At 34.9% G+C, this 20,458-nt stretch overlaps 1 protein-coding gene across 1 annotated transcript in view; it reads left to right on the plus strand.

Annotated features, from left to right (window-relative positions):
• Window positions 1–302: 302 nt before the first annotated feature.
• The window catches only part of LOC100373574 (membrane-associated phosphatidylinositol transfer protein 2-like), a 72,369-nt gene continuing 52,213 nt past the window's right edge, over window positions 303–20,458 (plus strand). The window contains exon 1 of the mRNA XM_085491221.1: window positions 303–455. The gene's annotated coding sequence lies outside the window, so the exon portion shown is untranslated. The remainder of the gene's footprint in view (window positions 456–20,458) is intronic.

The following is a 20,458-nucleotide window of genomic DNA, read 5'->3' on the forward strand; positions in this document are numbered from 1 at the left end:
TGTCTTGTTGACAGCACACTGTCATTGAACTTCTATGACAATTGCTGAGTAGTTCACCGTGACCTGTTGTTTCTACCTCCTTTAATGTCAACATTTTGTTTTTATTTAAAAAGTAATACAACTTCATTTATCATTCAGTTTTAGGCGAGAAATAAACGTGGTTGTTTTTATCGGCAAAGTCGTAGTCTTCTATATGAACACAATGATTATCGTTTGATGAGAAAGTGTTGCTTATGGTTTCGCCCACCATGATACCTTTCGGACAATGGACTATTCCGTGTCTTCCATATAATGAATCCCTGACGTCATAACATTCAAAATGGCGATGTCACAGTGGGTTGGCGGTGAGAGCTAGCTGACTTGACCACGGATCGACGACTCGAAATGTGTTAAGTGGGAAATCGGTCATACCTTGCCAAGGAAAAGAATTTACGCGTCAAGCTTTGTTCATCATGGTAAGTATGGCCAATGGTGTCGTAATTCCATGAACGAATCCTGTGTAAATAAGCGAACGATGAATGTAACTGTGATAACACATGCATTACTGTATAAATGGGCTACGAGCAGTGCGGTACTCAGATCGTTTTAGCGGCGTCAATAAAAAAAAAATGAGCGAGATAAATAATGTAATCATGATAATGTTGGGAAATACTGCACTTGACTCGATGATATATGCATATGTTTTTGTACTCGCTAAATGAATGAATGAGAAAACACACGGCCAAAATGTTATTTCCATGATTTCTGAGGACGACGTTTGTTTTCTTTCTACAAACTTGAAAATATAGCGTGTGCATTCGCAGGTAAAGGCCCGGTGCATAATACCGACACCTTTAATCAGGTTTTACAGATATTACGATTAGGTGTGTGGGAGTGGAAGCTGTACGACTGTTATTAATAATTATATGCAGGTTTTGAATAGAGAGAGTCACGAATGTGGGGTGGGGATGGGGTGTTGATCTTCTTGTCTTTTGGTTGTTACGCCTACATTTCAGTGTTAGTGATCTTGGTGTGCCAAGGTACAACAAGGTAATAACATGAGATTTGAAGGTCCATGAACTTGAACTTTGGTGTTTTACATGTATCTGCCATCACTTTCAGATATGTTATTTTCGCATGTACGTTATTCTTCTCTTAATGGGCAATGGTTGTCATGCAGCGTGCATGTACGTTCCAATATTACAATTTCATTAAACAAGCAATGTATTTTACACTGATTGTGTACATTGCATTACAACCATCTCATGCACAACATGTTGCAGTGATTATTATAATATTTTTCCTAAATGTCTGCTTTTAGCTGATAGCACTGTGCGTCAGCATCAGTGGAATTTGAACAATAGCGTCCATGAACTTGAACTTTGGTGTTTTACATGTATCTGCCATCACTTTCAGATATGTTATTTTCGCATGTACGTTATTCTTCTCTTAATGGGCAATGGTTGTCATGCAGCGTGCATGTACGTTCCAATATTACAATTTCATTAAACAAGCAATGTATTTTACACTGATTGTGTACATTGCATTACAACCATCTCATGCACAACATGTTGCAGTGATTATTATAATATTTTTCCTAAATGTCTGCTTTTAGCTGATAGCACTGTGCGTCAGCATCAGTGGAATTTGAACAATAGCGTTTGCCGTTATCAGTAAAATTCTATAATATTTGAACATACATTTATAAAAAAAACAAAACAATAATGTTATTGTTCCTATTTTCTAGTCTATTCAGTTTCAGTTTCAAAGGACATATGCTACATTGTATCTGGGTATTATTATAAAAAAAACACCGTTATGAGTTCTCACCAATTGCTCCTAATGCTTATATGCTTGTGACATCACTGGGCCTGAAAACTTTCGTCAGGGCAAAATCAGCTTACAATGTATGTCTTTGTGCTTTTTGTTTTTGCACAAGTGTTTTACACCAAGATGGTCATCAATTTGATTCTGTCCCATGGTTTTATACATCATATCATTCATACAGAAAATACATTGTTAGGTTAAAGGGCGGCAGTCGTCGTGCCGCGTTCTGTTCGATATAGGATTCATAGCGCTGTATACAACGTGTGTAAAATACATTGTTTATTTACATGAAATTCAAACAGGCGCTGCGTGATGACCACTGCGCTTTAATAAGGGAGAATGCTACTTGTGAGTTTTTTAGCACATATAGCAGTAGTGATATTTTGTGTCAAAATCTGTCCACAATTATTTGTTTTAGTTTTAGTCAACAGTATGTGAACTTTTTTGGTTTTTGTGAAATAATATGCAAAAAATGTAATTTTAGCAGCAGTTTCTCTAGACCACTATGAAAACACATTTCCTCGATAAAAACCCTTTAAAATTTTTTTAATAATTCTAGTTTTACTTTTTTGTAGCATGCTACTCATAATTTTTGAGAAAGCTGGTCATAAACTGCATGTCAATGTTTATTGGTTTATAATGTAAAATAATGGATCTATTGTTCTATGGCACCATAAAATAGCATTCTTTTGTGTGTTATCGTACAGTGATATAATTTTAGAACTTTGTCGTACAGGGTAAAATTTATCAAAAATCACTATTTTTATACCCCAGCTGCCTCAGTTTGTTTGGCCAACAGAAGAATTTTTGAGAAAGTTGGTCATAAATTGTGTGACAATGTTTATTGGTTATATTGTAACATGATAGATCTATGGCACCATGAAATAGCATTCTTTTGTGCGTTAGTGATATAATTTGAGAAACTTGTCCTACAGGGTAATATTTCTCAAAAATCGCTATTTTCATCAGTTAATGACTGATCTATCGACTTCGTACACTATGTTTGACTCTGAGTTGGAATCCTACATTGGTTGAAGAATGTGGCAAAACAGGGATTGCACCATCATTTTCTCAAAACTTAATAGTTATCCCTTGCAACCTTGGCATAATACATGATGTCTAGTTCTCGTTTCTGTCTACAGTAATCCTGGCCAATGTGGAAAGTTAGTATCGCGGTCGTTTGGTTCAATTTGAATACATTTCTGGTTGACCAGCTACATGCGAGTGGCATAACATACATGACATTACTTGTAGAAAACTACATTGATTTACTTTTACTTGAACAGAAATACAACAACAGCAAACACCCACATGATTCCAGCATTTGAATCACCCGTCAGTTGACAAATATGGGCATGTAATTAAGTAATTATTGTTACTGACATCTTGTCTTGCATGCTTGGGTTTGTGAGATGCAAATTTATAGTGGGCGGCACTGGAATCATATACATGTAGCAAGTGTTCTAGAGTATATTTTTCGATAGCGAAGTGAAGAAGACAATCGTAGGTAGTTGGGTACTATTTTTAGAACAATTCCATAAAATACTTACTATGTTAAATGAAAATTGCATTTTTTGGCACTTTTTAAAACACATATTTTTTTAAATATTTCAGGACTACGTAACAACGATTTTTTCATCCTAAATGTATGTCACCAGCCTAAAGTTTGAGATATGGCATATTATTATCTCTGCCATCGGAACCTATGGTAAAAACATTAAAATACTGACAAAATGACCATTATCCACTGAATTACAGTCATTTCCTTGACAAGTTGGTGACCCCCAACTTTTTGATCAACATCCTTATATTTTCCAGAAATACAATTTAATGCAAAATGAATAAAGTCTGGGTGTTAGCTTTTATGAGTAGGCTTCTACATGTTCCTAAAAATACATAAATAACACCATACAATTACAAAAATTAATTTACACTACTGACTAGGGTTTTAAATTCATTTGGATTTACTGGTGAAATGTTTGATCTATATTTTTCACTTTGATTTTATTTGCCAGATTTTGAGTATTGTTGAAATAAAATGCCACTGAATAATTTATTCAGTTAAAGTAATAGCCCATGGCGTTCACCGAGTTTTGAAGTGAACATGATGCTTGAAATGTCACTGCAAATAGTAGTACAAAAGTAGGTGGCTTTGCAGATCAAAAAGAAATTTGTTTTGCCGACTACAATAATTTAATCAACTCATTGATAGTAATGATGCTGCATATAACTCTGTGTTATTGGATTTTCCAATTAATTCCATCAAGGACTATTGTTCCATCTGGATTGATCAGTATGTCCTGCCACCCAAACATGTGTGATTAGTATGTTCTGCCCCGATCACCAAACATGTGAGATGAGTATGTTCTACCTAGATCATCAAACATGTGAGATGAGTATGTTCTTCCCGGATCACCAAACATGTGAGATGCGCATGTTCTCCCTAGATCACCAAACATGTGAGATGAGTATGTTCTACCTAGATCACCAAACATGTGAGATGAGTATGTTCTGCCTTGATCACCAAACATGTGAGATGAGTATGTTCTGCCTAGATCACCAAACATGTTAGATGAGTATGTTCTACCTAGATCACCAAACATGTGAGATGAGTATGTTCTACCTAGATCATCAAACATGTGAGATGAGTATGTTCTACCTGGATCACCAAACATGTGAGATGAGTATGTTCTACCTAGATCATCAAACATGTGAGATGAGTATGTTCTACCCGGATCACCAAACATGTGAGATGAGTATGTTCTACCTAGATCATCAAACATGTGAGATGAGTATGTTCTACCCGGATCACCAAACATGTGAGATGAGCATGTTCTCCCTAGATCACCAAACATGTGAGATGAGTATGTTCTACCTAGATCACCAAACATGTGAGATGAGTATGTTCTGCCTTGATCACCAAACTTGTGATATGAGCATGTTCTACCTAGATCATCAAACATGTGAGATGAGTATGTTCTATCTAGATCACCAAACATGTGAGATGAGTATGTTCTACCTAGATCACCAATCATGTGAGATGAGCATGTTCTGCCTTGATCACCAAACATGTGAGATGAGTATGTTCTACCTAGATCACCAAACATGTGAGATGAGTATGTTCTTCCTAGATCATGTGTGATGAGTATGTTCTGTCTAGATCATGTGAGATGAGTATGTTCTGTCTAGATCACCAAACATGTGAGATGAGTATGTTCTTCCTAGATCATCTGAGATGAGTATGTTCTTCCTAGATCATGTGAGATGAGTATGTTCTACCTAGATCATGTGATATGAGTATGTTCTATCTAGATCACCAAACATGTGAGATGAGTATGTTCTACCTAGATCATCAAACATGTGAGATGAGTATGTTCTACCTAGTTCATCAAACATGTGAGATGAGTATGTTCTACCTGGATCACCAAACATGTGATATGAGCATGTTCTCCCTAGATCACCAAACATGTGAGATGAGTATGTTCTACCTAGATCACCAAACATGTGAGATGAGTATGTTCTGCCTTGATCACCAAACATGTGAGATGAGTATGTTCTACCTAGATCACCAAACATGTGATATGAGCATGTTCTGGCTAGATCACCAAACATGTGAGATGAGTATGTTCTTCCTAGATCATGTGAGATGAGTATGTTCTGTCTAGATCACCAAACATGTGAGATGAGTATGTTCTTCCTAGATCATGTGAGATGAGTATGTTCTGTCTAGATCATGTGAGTAGAGTATGTTCTGCCTTGTTCACCAAACATGTGAGATGAGTATGTTCTGTCTAGATCACCAAACATGTGAGATGAGTATGTTCTTCCTAGATCATGTGAGATGAGTATGTTCTGTCTAGATCATGTGAGATGAGTATGTTCTGTCTAGATCATGTGAGATGAGTATGTTCTGCCTAGATCACCAAACATGTGATATGAGCATGTTCTTGCTAAACCACCAAACATGTGAGATGAGTATGTTCTACCTAGATCACCAAACATGTGATATGAGTATGTTCTGCCTAGACCACCAAACATGTGAGATGAGTATGTTCTGTCTAGATCACCAAACATGTGAGATGAGTATGTTCTGCCTTGATCACCAAACATGTGAGATGAGTATGTTCTTCCTAGATCATGTGAGATGAGTATGTTCTTCCTAGATCATGTGAGATGAGTATGTTCTGTCTAGATCATGTGAGATGAGTATGTTCTGCCTAGATCACCAAACATGTGATATGAGCATGTTCTTGCTAGACCACCAAACATGTGAGATGAGTATGTTTCTGCCTAGATCACCAAACATGTAAGATGAGTATATGTTCTGCCTCGATCACCAAACTAATGAACATTTCTGGCAGTCATAAATCTCAACAGATAGTGTTGTCCCACAATGCATCAGTACAATCCCAGTGAGTAATAGCTTTCTCTTCAATGAACATTCCTGACAGTGATAAATATGTAGTGTAAACACAAAATACATATTGTTGTCCCATAATGCAACAGTGTAATCCAAGGAAGTAATAGCTTCCTCTTCAATGAACATTCCTGACAGTGATAAAAATGTAGTGTAAACACAAAATACATATTGTTGTCCCATAATGCAACAGTGCAATCCAAGGAAGTAATAGCTTCGTCTTAAATGAACATTCCTGACAGTGATAAATAGATGTAGTGTAAACACAAAGCACATATTTTGTCCCACAATGCATCAGTGCACTCCCAGGGACGTGTACCTTCCTCTTTAATGAATATTCCTGACAGTGATAAATGTGATATGTAAACACAACATAGACTATATGTATTGCTAAGGTACTAATGGGCCAATCAATGCAATGTCACACTAATGGCTTGTCACCATGGATAACCATTTTCTATTGACTAACTGACACAAGGGCAAGAGATATGTCAAGTTACAGTACAGTCTTCAAGCTGGATTTCAGCTTGATTTCATTTTGAATTATTCTATAATTATTAAAAGTAAATATCATTTTCATAATTTCAACTTATTCTGATCTTGTATATGTTACATATTTACATGTACACCAATTAATTTAGATTTTGAAAGCAAGTTAGCTAAGCAGGCTTTTTTAGCCAGGTAGTATTATCTACATGTTGAATTATACTCAGAATGTACTGTAGTTGCATGGATAAGGACAATGTCGTAGCTGCTAGACATAAAATCAAGTTAGTTGCATGGGTTAGGGCAATAGTTGCAAGACATAAAGTCAGGTTAGTTGCATGGGTTAGGGCAATAGTTGCAAGACATAAAGTCAGGTTAGTTGCATGGGTTAGGGCAATAGTTGCAAGACAAAGTCAAGTTAGTTGCATGGGTTAGGGCAATAGTTGCAAGACATAAAGTCAGGTTAGTTGCATGGGTTAGGGCAATAGTTGCAAGGCATAATATCAAGTTAGTTGCATGGGTAAGGGCAATAGTTGCAAAGCATAATATCAAGTTAGTTGCATGGGTTAGGGCAATAGTTGCAAGACATAAAGTCAGGTTAGTTGCATGGGTTAGGGCAATAGTTGCAAGACATAAAGTCAAGTTAGTTGCATGGGTTAGGGCAATAGTTGCAAGGCATAAAGTCAAATTAGTTGCATAGGTAAGGGCAATAGTTGCAAGGCATAAAGTCAAGTTAGTTGCATAGATAAGGGCAATAGTTGCAAAGCATAATATCAAGTTAGTTGCATGGATTAAGGCAATAGTTGCAAGGCATAAAGTCAAGTTAGTTGCAATAGTTGCAAGGCATAAAGTCAAGTTAGTTGCATGGGTTAGGGCAATAGTTGCAAAGCATAATATCAAGTTAGTTGCATGGGTAAGGGCAACAGTTGCAAGGCATAATATCAAGTTAGTTGCATAGGTAAGAGCAATAGTTGCAAAGCATAATATCAAGTTAGTTGCATGGATTAAGGCAATAGTTGCAAGGCATAAAGTCAAGTTAGTTGCATGGGTTAGGGCAATAGTTGTAAAGCATAATATCAAGTTAGTTGCATGGGTAAGGGCAACAGTTGCAAGGCATAATATCAAGTTAGTTGCATGGGTTAGGGCAATAGTTGCAAAGCATAATATCAAGTTAGTTGCATGGATTAGGGCAATAGTTGCAAGGCATAAAGTCAAGTTAGTTGCATGGGTTAGGGCAATCGTTGCAAGGCATAAAGTCAAATTAGTTGCAATAGTTGCAAGGCATAAAGTCAAATTAGTTGCATAGGTAAGGGCAATAGTTGCAAAGCATAATATCAAGTTAGTTGCATGGATTAGGGCAATAGTTGCAAGGCATAAAGTCAAGTTAGTTGCATAGGTAAGGGCAATAGTTGCAAGGCATAATATCAAGTTAGTTGCATGGGTTAGGGCAATAGTTGCAAGGCACAAAGTCAAGTTAGTTGCATGGGTTAGGGCAATAGTTGCAAGGCATAAAGTCAAATTAGTAGCATGTGTAAGGGCAATAGTTGCAAGACATAATATCAAATTAGTTGCATGGGTAAGGGCAATAGCTGCAAGGCATAAAGTCAGGTTAGTTGCATGGGTAAGGGCAATAGTTGCATGGCATAAAGTCAAGTTAGTTGCATGGGTTAGGGCAATAGTTGCAAGGCATAAAGTCAAGTTAGTTGCATGGGTAAGGGCAATAGCTGCAAGGCATAAAGTCAAGTTAGTAGCATGTGTAAGGGCAATAGTTGCAAGACATAATATCAAGTTAGTTGCATGGGTAAAGGCAATAGTTGCAAGGCATAAAGTCAGGTTAGTTGCATGGGTAAGGGCAATAGTTGCAAGGCATAAAGTCAAGTTAGTTGCATGGGTAAGGCAATAGTTGCAAGGCATAAAGTCAAATTAGTAGCATGTGTAAGGGCAATAGTTGCAAGACATAATATCAAATTAGTTGCATGGGTAAGGGCAATAGCTGCAAGGCATAAAGTCAGGTTAGTTGCATGGGTAAGGGCAATAGTTGCAAGACATAAAGTCAAGTTAGTAGCATGGGTTAGGGCAATAGCTGCAAGGCATAAAGTCAAGTTAGTTGCATGGGTTAGGGCAATAGCTGCAAGGCATAAAGTCAAGTTAGTTGCATGGGTTAGGGCAATAGTTGCAAGGCATAAAGTCAAGTTAGTTGCATGGGTAAGGGCAATAGTTGCAAGGCATAAAGTCAAGTTAGTTGCATGGGTAAGGGCAATAGTTGCAAGGCATAAAGTCAAGTTAGTTGCATGGGTTAGGGCAATAGTTGCAAGGCATAAAGTCAAGTTAGTTGCATGGGTAAGGGCAATAGTTGCAAGGCATAAAGTCAAGTTAGTAGCATGGGTTAGGGCAATAGTTGCAAAAATAGGCCAAATCCACTGTACCCTGGGTGACTGTACCACAGACTCAATGGGTAGGCCAAATCCACTGTACCCTGGGTGACTGTACCACAGACTCAATGGGTAGGCCATATCCACTGTACTCTGGGTGACTGTACCACAGGTGACTGTACCACAGACTCAATGGGTAGGCCAAATCCACTGTACCCTGGGTGACTGTACCACAGACTCAATGGGTAGGCCAAATCCACTGTACTCTGGGTGACTGTATCACGGGTGACTGTACCACAGACTCAATGGGTAGGCCAAATCCACTGTACCCTGGGTGAGTTTGTCACAGACTCAATGGGTAGGCCAAATCCACTGTACCCTGGGTGACTGTACCACAGGCTCAATTGGGAAATCAAATCCAAAGATTCATTCATTCACTAATGGATGCTACTTTTTGGGGAACCTTGGTTAAAAGCTCTGCAGGTGTGTTTGACCAAGTTTGGTTGACGCATAAAAGTACATTAAATTGCCATAATGCTATTTTGATATAATGATGGGCACAAACACAGACCAATGTTTTTGGCTTCCACGTCAAATGAATGGGGAAAAAAATGCTTCAACAGACGATGTGTCAAAGGCTGTAGGTAATTAAAACATGTTAATCACTCTTTCCCTTCTCCCTGTCCTCATAAACGAACAAAAAAAAAGTAAACAAAGTGTGATTTCTGACAGTAATTGAAAACACCTTCACCCCCCTCTCCCATGTTGCATGAACCATTTGCACATGAAAAAAAAGTCAGGAGAAACAAAAATAAATTTAATTCCGGGAACTGTCATAAGACATACGAAAAATGGTTTATTTATTAAAATAAAGAATGATATTCCTAGGCTAAATAGAATCAGTATTCTGAAAATCAGATCAATTATGTTACTGGAATAACCAACCGTAGGATATAAATGAGAATTTATTCGACCCCACTGTGGACAGTAACGCAAATAAGCTGGAAAATTGAAATGCGAAAAAAAAAAATATTAGCATTGCATGTTTTTGCTATTACAATCTGTTGACGACGACACGCTGTCTTCTAAAGTAAATAGTCTCTTTCTTTCCTATGATTAGCCTTCTTGTATTTCTATATTATATGCAAATGAAAATAGTGAGTATCAAACGAACAGGTAACGTAGTTTTATTTTTTCAGATAATTTTCTTCAATCTGACATCACGCTCATTCTCTGTCACTCCTACCCATCTATAGACGAAGATCCGCTTCCCATTCCCGAAGAAAGCCTCTTGTAATTCAGCCTACGATAATGAACCATACCTTGAGGTCATATCCTTTATGAACGAAAACGAAATGTCGGTGATCACAATAAATCATCACACTTTCAGTTCATCTTCGTGATCAATCTACCAGACTTACTGGCACCAAGATCGCTTTGTAATTTGTATGCAAATTTTTTTTTCTCTAAATAAAACTACTCCAGCATGTTTATGCATGCATGTTTTGGTTTGAAAATATTTTCCCATACAAATTAAATTGATTGATTGATTGATTGATTTTAAGTTAATCAGCTCTCTGCTAAGAATAGCAGACACCAATGTAGAATTGAAGGAAGTATATTTCTAAAGCTAACGAATCAATTAATGCCTCATAAAATATGTATGCTATCAATTGGTAATACATGTATTGCACTTATACATATAGTTTTTCGGATGTGAGTCTCTTGTATATATTTTTGCACCTGAATTCCTTGTCAGATTTCTCACTGTATTCTCTTTTTTATTTCATGCTGTATTCATACAAAATACCAAGATTATTATTATACATTTGTATTTATTTCAAGGCTTGGTGAAAAATGTTATTGTTTTGTCCTGAAAAATATTATGAACCATATTATTCCAGGTTAAAATGAGATAATCTTTGATTTTGAAGATTTTTTTTTTTAAATCTAATCCTGTATTACTAATTCAGAAAAATCTTTGTGGTTTAAAATTAATATACGTTTGATAATGTTTTAGAATCTAGTCGTCTTACTACGTCTTATTATAAATTGATTAGACAAGGAATTTCAAAATAAACATAGGGGAAGGCAATTACGTTACCAATAGCAAAATTAGTTTAGTTAAAGGTTAAATTATTTTCATGCATAATTGATAGTTTGAAAGCAAAAACAAAGTGTTTGGAAATTTACTAAGGCAATGCCAATGAAGATGAAACCGCAACTCATCAAGTAATCCGTTGAGCAGACTATAATACATCAAGGACTGCCTGATATTATTATATTACGGTTGCTTGTAAACTGACTAAACAGTTTGACCCAGTGTATGTGGATGGATTACAATAGCATATGATGAGACATGTCATTTGTCATTTAACACTGATTAAGCCACCCAATCTGGGAAGAAATCTTTATCGTTGACTTAATGCATTACAACGATTATATATCTATGACTGAAATTATTACATTTTTTCACCGTGAAGCATGTCACATTGTGCATATATTATTATAATAATGTATTTTTAAGCAGTACATTGAACAACTCCGTGAAAAGCGATAAAAATATAAAAAAAAATATACATTTGGCACTTCTAATGTGTAAAAATCTATACAGAGTGTTGGTTTTGTCGTTTCTATTTTGTGTTGCTAATGGCAACAGATTACTAAACCATGTAAACCTGTTGAATTCATTGTGTTCGTTATTGGTTGTTAATGCCTGATTACACTATTGCTTACAATGTAGTGCACCCTGTTTCTTTCATTTGCATGTAGTAATATTACGCAGTCAGCTGCTTCATTTGCACACACATAGCTTGAACATTTCTTTGTCACCTAATCACACTAACAGTGCAGAGGTGATCCAAGGGTAAAACAAATTGTATATATATATGATATATTGCTAGCAGTTTTACAGATTTAATTTATATATGAAAACTACCCCAAAAATGGAGATATCAATTATCATAAAAATAAAACAGAGGTATTTAATTTTAGCCCAGAAAAAAAAATATTCATATTTCTTATCATCAGCATGTCAGAAAATTTATGTTCATCAGTTTTCTTTTCTTCATAAAATAAATTTTCAGGAAATGTTAACCATTTTAAAATAAAAATAATAAAAAACAAAACATGCATGAGCAGCCATTTTAGAAAACAAAATGACCAGAAGTGTATTCATGTTTTTTTTTTTTTTTTAGATCCTCTCATTTTCTTTTTGTTCTGTATCCACATAATTGCATTATTACGTGGTCATCTACTCAATATTTTGTTCTTAAAAGGTGTAAACAAGTCTGTGTCTATAATTTGTAGTTTATTTGAAAAAAAAAAGAGCTGGACAATTATTTCTGTAATTTTGTTCATTGTGGCTGCACAGTTACTGATTCTATTATATATTACATAAATACATGTAGTTTGGATGTGATGAAAGAGATGTGTAATTCTCTTTCTTTTATGTCCACGTATAGTGCCAATAATGATACTCATCATGTCTGAAAGCCCAGTTTGTCATACTGTATGGCAGCTCCATTCTTTTTAATACTAAGAGACACCCAACCATTTTATTTTATTATTCCTCTTTTTTTCATTGCTTTTTTAGTAAATACAAATAATTAAAAAGGTCTCATTGTTTTTGTAGAATAATTTAAAAAGCAAAATCGAAGTACATTACATCCATGTTAAAAAAAATATGATGTGTATAAATGAAATAAATTTCCCTGTATTATATTGACAGAATTACTTGGACGATTTTAAGTAAATAACAAAGTGTTATGACTATTACCGTAAAATCTGTATTAGAAGCTGCATCCCTAATAGAAGTCGCACCCATTCTTTTTGAATAATTGAGAACCAAAAATTCGTCATTTCTCATATGTGTAGATGCTCTAATAGAAGCCTCATCCCCTCTATTGCATTGTACCATTTTAATAGAAGCCGCGGTTTCTAATACAGATTTTACAGTAGTACAAAAAAAAACAAAAAAACAATTGCTTAATTGTGCTGTTGCCTACAAACCAAATGTTGCATAAATTGATCGTTTTTCAACAGCTTTTTTAGTATATTGAAACGATAATTGTCATTGTTTTTTGTATTTTTTTTTGTAGAATCATTAAAAAAAAAATGATTAATTGAAAAAATTGTGGTGTGTGCAAAGGGCATAGATCTTCTCTGTAAATTGACAGAATTCAAAAATGAAGTAAAAATGAAAACACAGTAAAAAAAAACAAACAAAGCATTATGATGGTTAGTACAAAAAAATGATTGCAATAACTGATCTTTTGTTGTCGTCTGAGAACAAAACATTGCATCCGTTGACCTATTTTTCTCATCGCTTTGGTAACCTGTAACCTTTGACCCATATTGAAGTAATGATAATCCTTGAAGATACTAGCATGATTTGTCATGTCTCACACTGTTACCATGGTAATGTTTGATCTCATCTTGTGATTTCATTACTTGAAAATGTTTTTTTTTTTTCTCTCGTGCTTCCTCTTTGCCTCTATAGATGATGTATAGACTCATACAGCGGATGGGCTAATTAGAAAACATCCATTTCTTGTGAGGCATCTTAATTAATTAATATTAATAATATTTTTTTGCCAAAGATGATTAAATCTATAAATCACCCTATAAAGGGGAGACAGTTTGAGAACTAAAGCTCCCAGCACTTAATAACAAAGTCCTTGGGTATGGGATTTAAAATCCAAGATTATTGATCTTTCATATAATAGTGTTAGAATTCATCACACTTTGATCCTCATCAAATAACACATCATATCCCATTTCTTCATCAAATACACCTCCTCTTTAAATCCCAGCAATGCAGGTACTCAAACATATTTCTAGATTTTAACCAGGAATTAGTTTTTGCAATTATGTTTTTCCTACTATTTTGCTAAAGTTAATATTTGTGTGATATCTTTGTCTGATGCTTGATTTTAATATATGTATAGAAGTCTTAATTCTGTAAATTGTTGGTATGTGTACAACAATTTGCCATTCTTTATATATTTTTCTATATTTTTTTGATAATTTTGAACCAAATGGACATAATTTTCTGTTACCGGTAGTTACAAGTCTTGACCAAAACTTTTTAAAATTTAAAAATTTTGAAAGAATAATGTCGGTTTAAATTTGTGACGAAAGTTTATAGCGAAAATATGCTGCTGTTTAAAATTGTGTACTGTGTACATGTATATCTCTTCAAACATTGTTAGTATGTATGTATGTATGTCTGTCTGTCTGTCTGTCTGTCTGTCTGTCTGTCTGTCTGTCTGTTTGTATGTATATATGTATGTATGTATGCTTATTTTTATTTGTGAAATGAACATATGAACATCATTTCTCGTTTATTTCCTGCAGGTTGTGATCAGATTTTGTTGTTAAAAGTTCTTAATGTTAATTGTGACTACAAGTTTACTTTAGCTGATGATACAGGAAATTGGTTGTGTTTTAAAATTAATTAATTTTGCTGATGCCCCTGAATTATTATGAATGTGCCTGCTTGGCGACCCAGCTCTTAACAGTCTGACAAATCAGAGAGTAGCATGTTTGTTGACAGTTTTTAAGTCCGAAAACGGGGACTTATGTTTTGCCCTGTGTGCGTCCATGCGTTCGTGCATCCGTGCGTCCGTGATCACCTGTATCTCGAACATGCATGGACCGATTAAGTTCAAACTTCACTCATACATCACACATTATATGGGACATATGCACATGCATTTTTTTCATGATCCGATTAACGATAGCCGAATAGCGGCCATTTTAAGGCCGAAAATGCATCAAAATCGCACATTTTCACCATTCCGGACCCGGATCTCAGTTATGCATGGACGGATTTTGTTCAAATTTGGTACATACATTAAACATAATAGGACCTTGATGCACGTCATTTTTTTTTTGGATCGGGCTTGAAATGGCCGACTGGTGGCCATTTTGTTTTAAAGAATTCAGTTCTGGATTCGTATCTGAGACATGTCTGGATTGATCAAGTTCAAACTTCACACACACAAGGTACATCATGTCACAAATATGTATGTGCATTTGTTTCATGATCTCATTAACGATGGCCAAATAGCGGCCGCATTAAGGCCGAAAATGCATTGAAATCGCACATTTTCACTATTCCGGACCCGGATCTCAGTTATGCATGGACGGATTTTGTTCAAATTTGGTACATACATTAAACATAATAGGACCTTGATGCACGTCATTTTTTTTTTCGGATCATGTTTGAAATGGCCGACTGGCGGCCATTTTGTTTTAAAGAATTCAGTTCTGTATCCGTATCCGAGACATGTCTGGATTGATCAAATTCAAACTTCACACACACATGGTACATCATGTCACAAATAGATATGTGCATTTGTTTCATGATCCGCTTAACAATAGCTGAATGATGGCCATTTTAAGGCCGAAAATGCATCAAAATCATGTATTTTCACAATTCCGGAACCGGATCTCAGTCATGCATGGATGGATTTTGTTCAGATTTAGTGCATATATTAAACATAATATAAGCTTGATGCATACCAATTTTTCTTCGGATCAAGTTCAAAATGGCCAACTGGCGGCCATTTTGTTTTAAAGAATTTAGTTTTCGATCTATATCTCGGACATGCCTCCTGGACAGATCAAGTTCAAACTTCACATACACATCATACATTATATCATACATATGCCTGTGCATTTGGGCCAGTCCTTTTAAGGTCAAAAATTCACAAAAATTGCACATTTTCACCATACCGGAACTGAATCTATGTCATGCGTGGGCAAATTTAGTTAAAATTTTTTTTTGGATTGTGTTGAAAATGGCTGACTGGTGGCTATTTTGTTTTACTGAATGCAGTTCAACATCCATATTGTTGCTGCTTTGAATGTATATGTCACTCAAATATGAACGGAACGGGGACGTGTCATTGACAATGACTTGTTTTTTTTTGACTACCGGTAATTTGTATAATATATGCCTTGATTCAACTGACACATCGTGGTTCTACATGCAGATTTGTTAAACTAAACCTACCGTAAAATCTGTTTTAGTAGCTGCATCCCTAATACATTAGAAGCCACATCTATTCTTTTTGGATAATTGAACCAGAAATTCATCATTTCTCATATGTGTAGATGCTCTATTACAGTAAAAGCCGTATTCCTTCTGTTGTATTGTTTCATTTTAATAGAAGCAATAGCTTTTAATACAGAATTTCATTACCAAAATGTTCAAACAATTAAATGTAATACAATGTACGATGTACCAGTAACATTGAAATGATTTTGCAAGGTGAGATTTTTTTTATTGTATCACATGCTATTGAGAAACTAAACAAAATTTGATACAAGATAAGAGGGTCCCAAATTAAGGGCTGTCTACCTGTGCTAGATGGGAGAAAAATTGCCTGGCCCTGTGGAATGAAAAGTTGTTACTGACTGACCAACCAAATGAAAGAAGTTAACATATACTAGTCCTGAAGATGCTAATGTCCAATTGCCTGCAGAGTTTTTAAGGCTTATGAAATGATTCTGAACCCAAAAATGATCATTTTATTTCAAATACTATGTCTTAATTTATTTCACGAGTGACAGGATAATCATCCATTTGGACAGCCAGTTTTATTCTCTGACCTGTCCGACGGATAGACAACTTTAATTTTTAATTTCAACCCCTTGATAAATTGTAGACATTGTCGGTTCCATGCAGTGACTAAGTCATGATCGATTACTGGATTCAAATTATTCTGTGCATGTATCTGAAGGGAAAAAAAAAAACATATACTGGAGTGGACAAATACTTGCACACTGGATGTAAGTTTCTATTTTTAGCAATGTTTAAAAAAAAAGAAATTTCACTGTTTCGGTTATATTTTACTTCTGTAAAACTTACCATAGATTTATTTATGATATGTAGATTGTTAGAAGAAATATTTCGTTATTCAAAATAAGTATTCACAATGGCTTGTAATCGGTAGCAGGCAGTTATCAGTGTAGGTAATTTGTCTCTTGGCTTTTTCATTTCACAGTGTGAATTTTGTCTCCCGCATATTCTAATAAAATATTAAAACAATAAAGTCTCAACATTAACAGTTTGTTGGGAATATGATTTTTGTGGCAAACTGCTTTGAAAATTTGCACATAAAATGTCATTAGAGACCACATTGGCATTCAATGTCACAAACTGTTACCTGTCAGAAAGTGTTTATTTGAAAACTTTGATTTTTTCACCATAATTTTAATACATTTTGTACATTTTAATTTTTATATAATTTCTTCATTAATTTTAGAGCAAATGAAATTAATCTGCCATCAGCTAAAATTTGTTTATGAAAATAAAAACGAAAAACATAAAGAATAATTTTCTAAAAAGGTAATGAAATTTTACTTGGCATTCAAAAAGGCTTTAAAAAATAACAGTATGGTGGAAATTTCCATAATTGAATTTGTATCCCAGAAGTAGCAATGTACACACATGTTTATATAATAAGCATTGTGACAATCATTGAAGTGGAAATATAAAAGTATACACGCTGTGTATGGCAGGAGCTTGAAATACAGTATCTGTTTAATACTTGGCGGTTCTACATACGAGAGTAGCATGGTGTCTGTCAAGTGGACGGGCAAGCACATTGTTCTCATTAACTTGCATACCTCGCATCAGTGTTCTGTTTCCATGGCGTTAGATTGATTGAATATGATTGAAATACGGTACAAGTGGACTGAGTCTTTGTGGTTGGTTTTTGCGGGGGAGAGAGAAAAAGAGAGATGGGTAAAATTAAATTGCAAGTAGATGTATATATTACTAATATTGAACTTGCGATGGTTTCATTATACTGGAGGTACATGTATTTAAAGTGTATTAACAAAGTATTTATTATCACAACCTTTTCACTACCAGTTCCCTCTTTTAATCACAAAATAGTCCCATTTATAGTCTGCCCTTTCCTTCAAAAGATTGGGACACAAAAAAAGCCAAATTTTTGGAGTAAAAACAGAAAATTTATTCAAATTTTATCTGTTGGCTCCAAAATTAAGGTTCATTTCCAGAAATATTGAAGAATATAAAAAAAAGTGAAAACAAATTTGAGCGGGAAAGTCTGGTGGTGAAAAATGTTTGATGAGATATAGAGAATTTTTGGCAATCTTGCAAACTGAACTTGATACAAAATCAAATCTTTTGATGCGATATACATGTACCGTGGAATATCTCAATACAAATTGTGAAATGATCGCAAAATGACAAGACAAACTTGTATTGAAAAACCATTGCAAATGAGTGAGTTGGAACTGGTAGGTGCTCATCCATTTTTCCTAGGATCCGCTTTTTCCCAAACCATATGTTAATTCGTTTTGTGTTTTTGAATTTGTGATAATCTTGTTCTTTTCTGTTTAGGTAGTTAAACTTTTCAATACATCCTTTGTGAACTGTTGTGGTATTGGTTAGAAACACGTTTGATTGACGCTTGTATGAATGATGATCTTCACTCCATATCTCCTTACATAGATATTCACATGTACATGTATGCTCCATACCCTTACAGTATCTTACGAAACCTTGACTCATCTTTATTTTGTACCTGGTACAGTAATTTATTAGTTACATTATCAACACATGAAATATTCATGTTCTGATTATTTATTTAAAGCAGTTCATTATGATAAAATGTCACTCAAATAAGTAAACTCCCTTGTCTCAAAGACCTTAAGGGAAATTTTCACTTTTACAGAAATTTTGTGTTTTACCTGACTAGCGAAATTTAAAAACGGTCTCACATGAAATCAATTTAAAGCGGTTTACTTTTCGGTACTAAAACATGAATAAATTGCAGTAGACCTTTATGTTGTTGGCTTGCGTACTACCAACAAAATTAGAAGATGATGTAGATTTCGCTTGATTAAAGAAGTCGCATGATTTGCGAGATCATCACAAAATCGCTAGAGAAACCTACATTTCTGTAAGTGTTATTGAAAATTATCGAGTCTGTGAAAGTACTTATTATTATTCACCCCGATCGTTTTTGGTTGTGTCCTTGCTGATTCACAAAGCGTGTAATACTTTCTTACTCATTTATATGTACCTGTATGTGAACTTGAACCTTCCAAAATGTCTACTGTGACGCTATTGGTTAGAAATGCATTTGATTGTCGTGCACAGCATGAGACCGCTTTCAAGCGCTTGCAAAACATGTGAGATTGCTTCTCAGCTGATCTTCGCATATCACGTGAATAACCTGCACATGCTTATACCTAGTCATTACATCCTTTTGAATGCTTTGTTATCATTCACAAAAATAAACTTAAGTACAGTATTTTGCTTGGAGTATCACATGCAGTTTAATGTACATGTTAATGTAGGGCTTGAGTTAAATATTCTGAGAACACTAATTTTAAAGCTAAAACTTCTGAAAATGCCTTGGACTGATTAAAATTATGAACAAAGTACTGAAAGGCATCAGGTGGGGGCATCCACACAGTTGCCTATATGACTTTTCTGAATTTTGAGATCTGTAAATAAACAATTTATTACACGTGTGGATAGACAATTTACCGTTAACTTGCAAGATCCCACGTTGTGCGTGAAATTGAACGTAAAAACAGAACAAACAAAAGGTCATAGTGACATTCGAACATCCCGTGGGATTCAACAAATGTGGAACTATTTTTTTTTCCAGTATCGGTATTTCCACCTTAATACACGTTTGTTGAATTTTAATTTCGATGAAGTAAGCATATCGCAACGACATATTCCATCACACAAGATCTTACAGTGATTGAAAATTCTTCTATTGCAAGCACTGATGGTACGTACAGTCCGGGCGTAACTTAACTTCCATGCTGACTATCAGCGGGCGTTGCCTTTCATAAAAACTAATAATTTTTAAAGTGAGTATCATTTTAATCAATAATTTCAACTAATCCTTTGTAGTAATTACCAATGTTAGTAATACATGTATGTGACATGGTAGGTAGATTACTCTCGACAGTTCAGATATGTGTGGCAGTTTTAAATGCAATCTACCCATACATGTAAGCTTAAAACCAACTAGATGTTAATTAATGTTATGCTTGTATCGTACTGTGTAAAACAACTCATGTGCCAAATTTATTATCAATATCTGTCATCTTATTACAAATAATATCAGATCAGATTTTTTTAAAGATGTTAATCTTGATAATTTTAAAAATAGTATTTAGTGTGAGGAATTGAATGGTTGTCTTTCCAGTCAACAGCATGCATGTGTAGTTATTGTCTACACCGATCATTGGAAATTGACATCACATAGTGAACTTCAGACGAAACCACAATGCAATCACACTAGACATTTTATTTAGCATGAAAATGAATCATATTAAATTAGAAATGGCGTTGTGACATGAGTAGTCGTGT

This window comes from Saccoglossus kowalevskii, chromosome 16, assembly GCF_978046115.1.
Source record: "Saccoglossus kowalevskii chromosome 16, keSacKowa6.1, whole genome shotgun sequence".
Taxonomy (NCBI): Eukaryota; Metazoa; Hemichordata; class Enteropneusta; family Harrimaniidae; genus Saccoglossus; species Saccoglossus kowalevskii.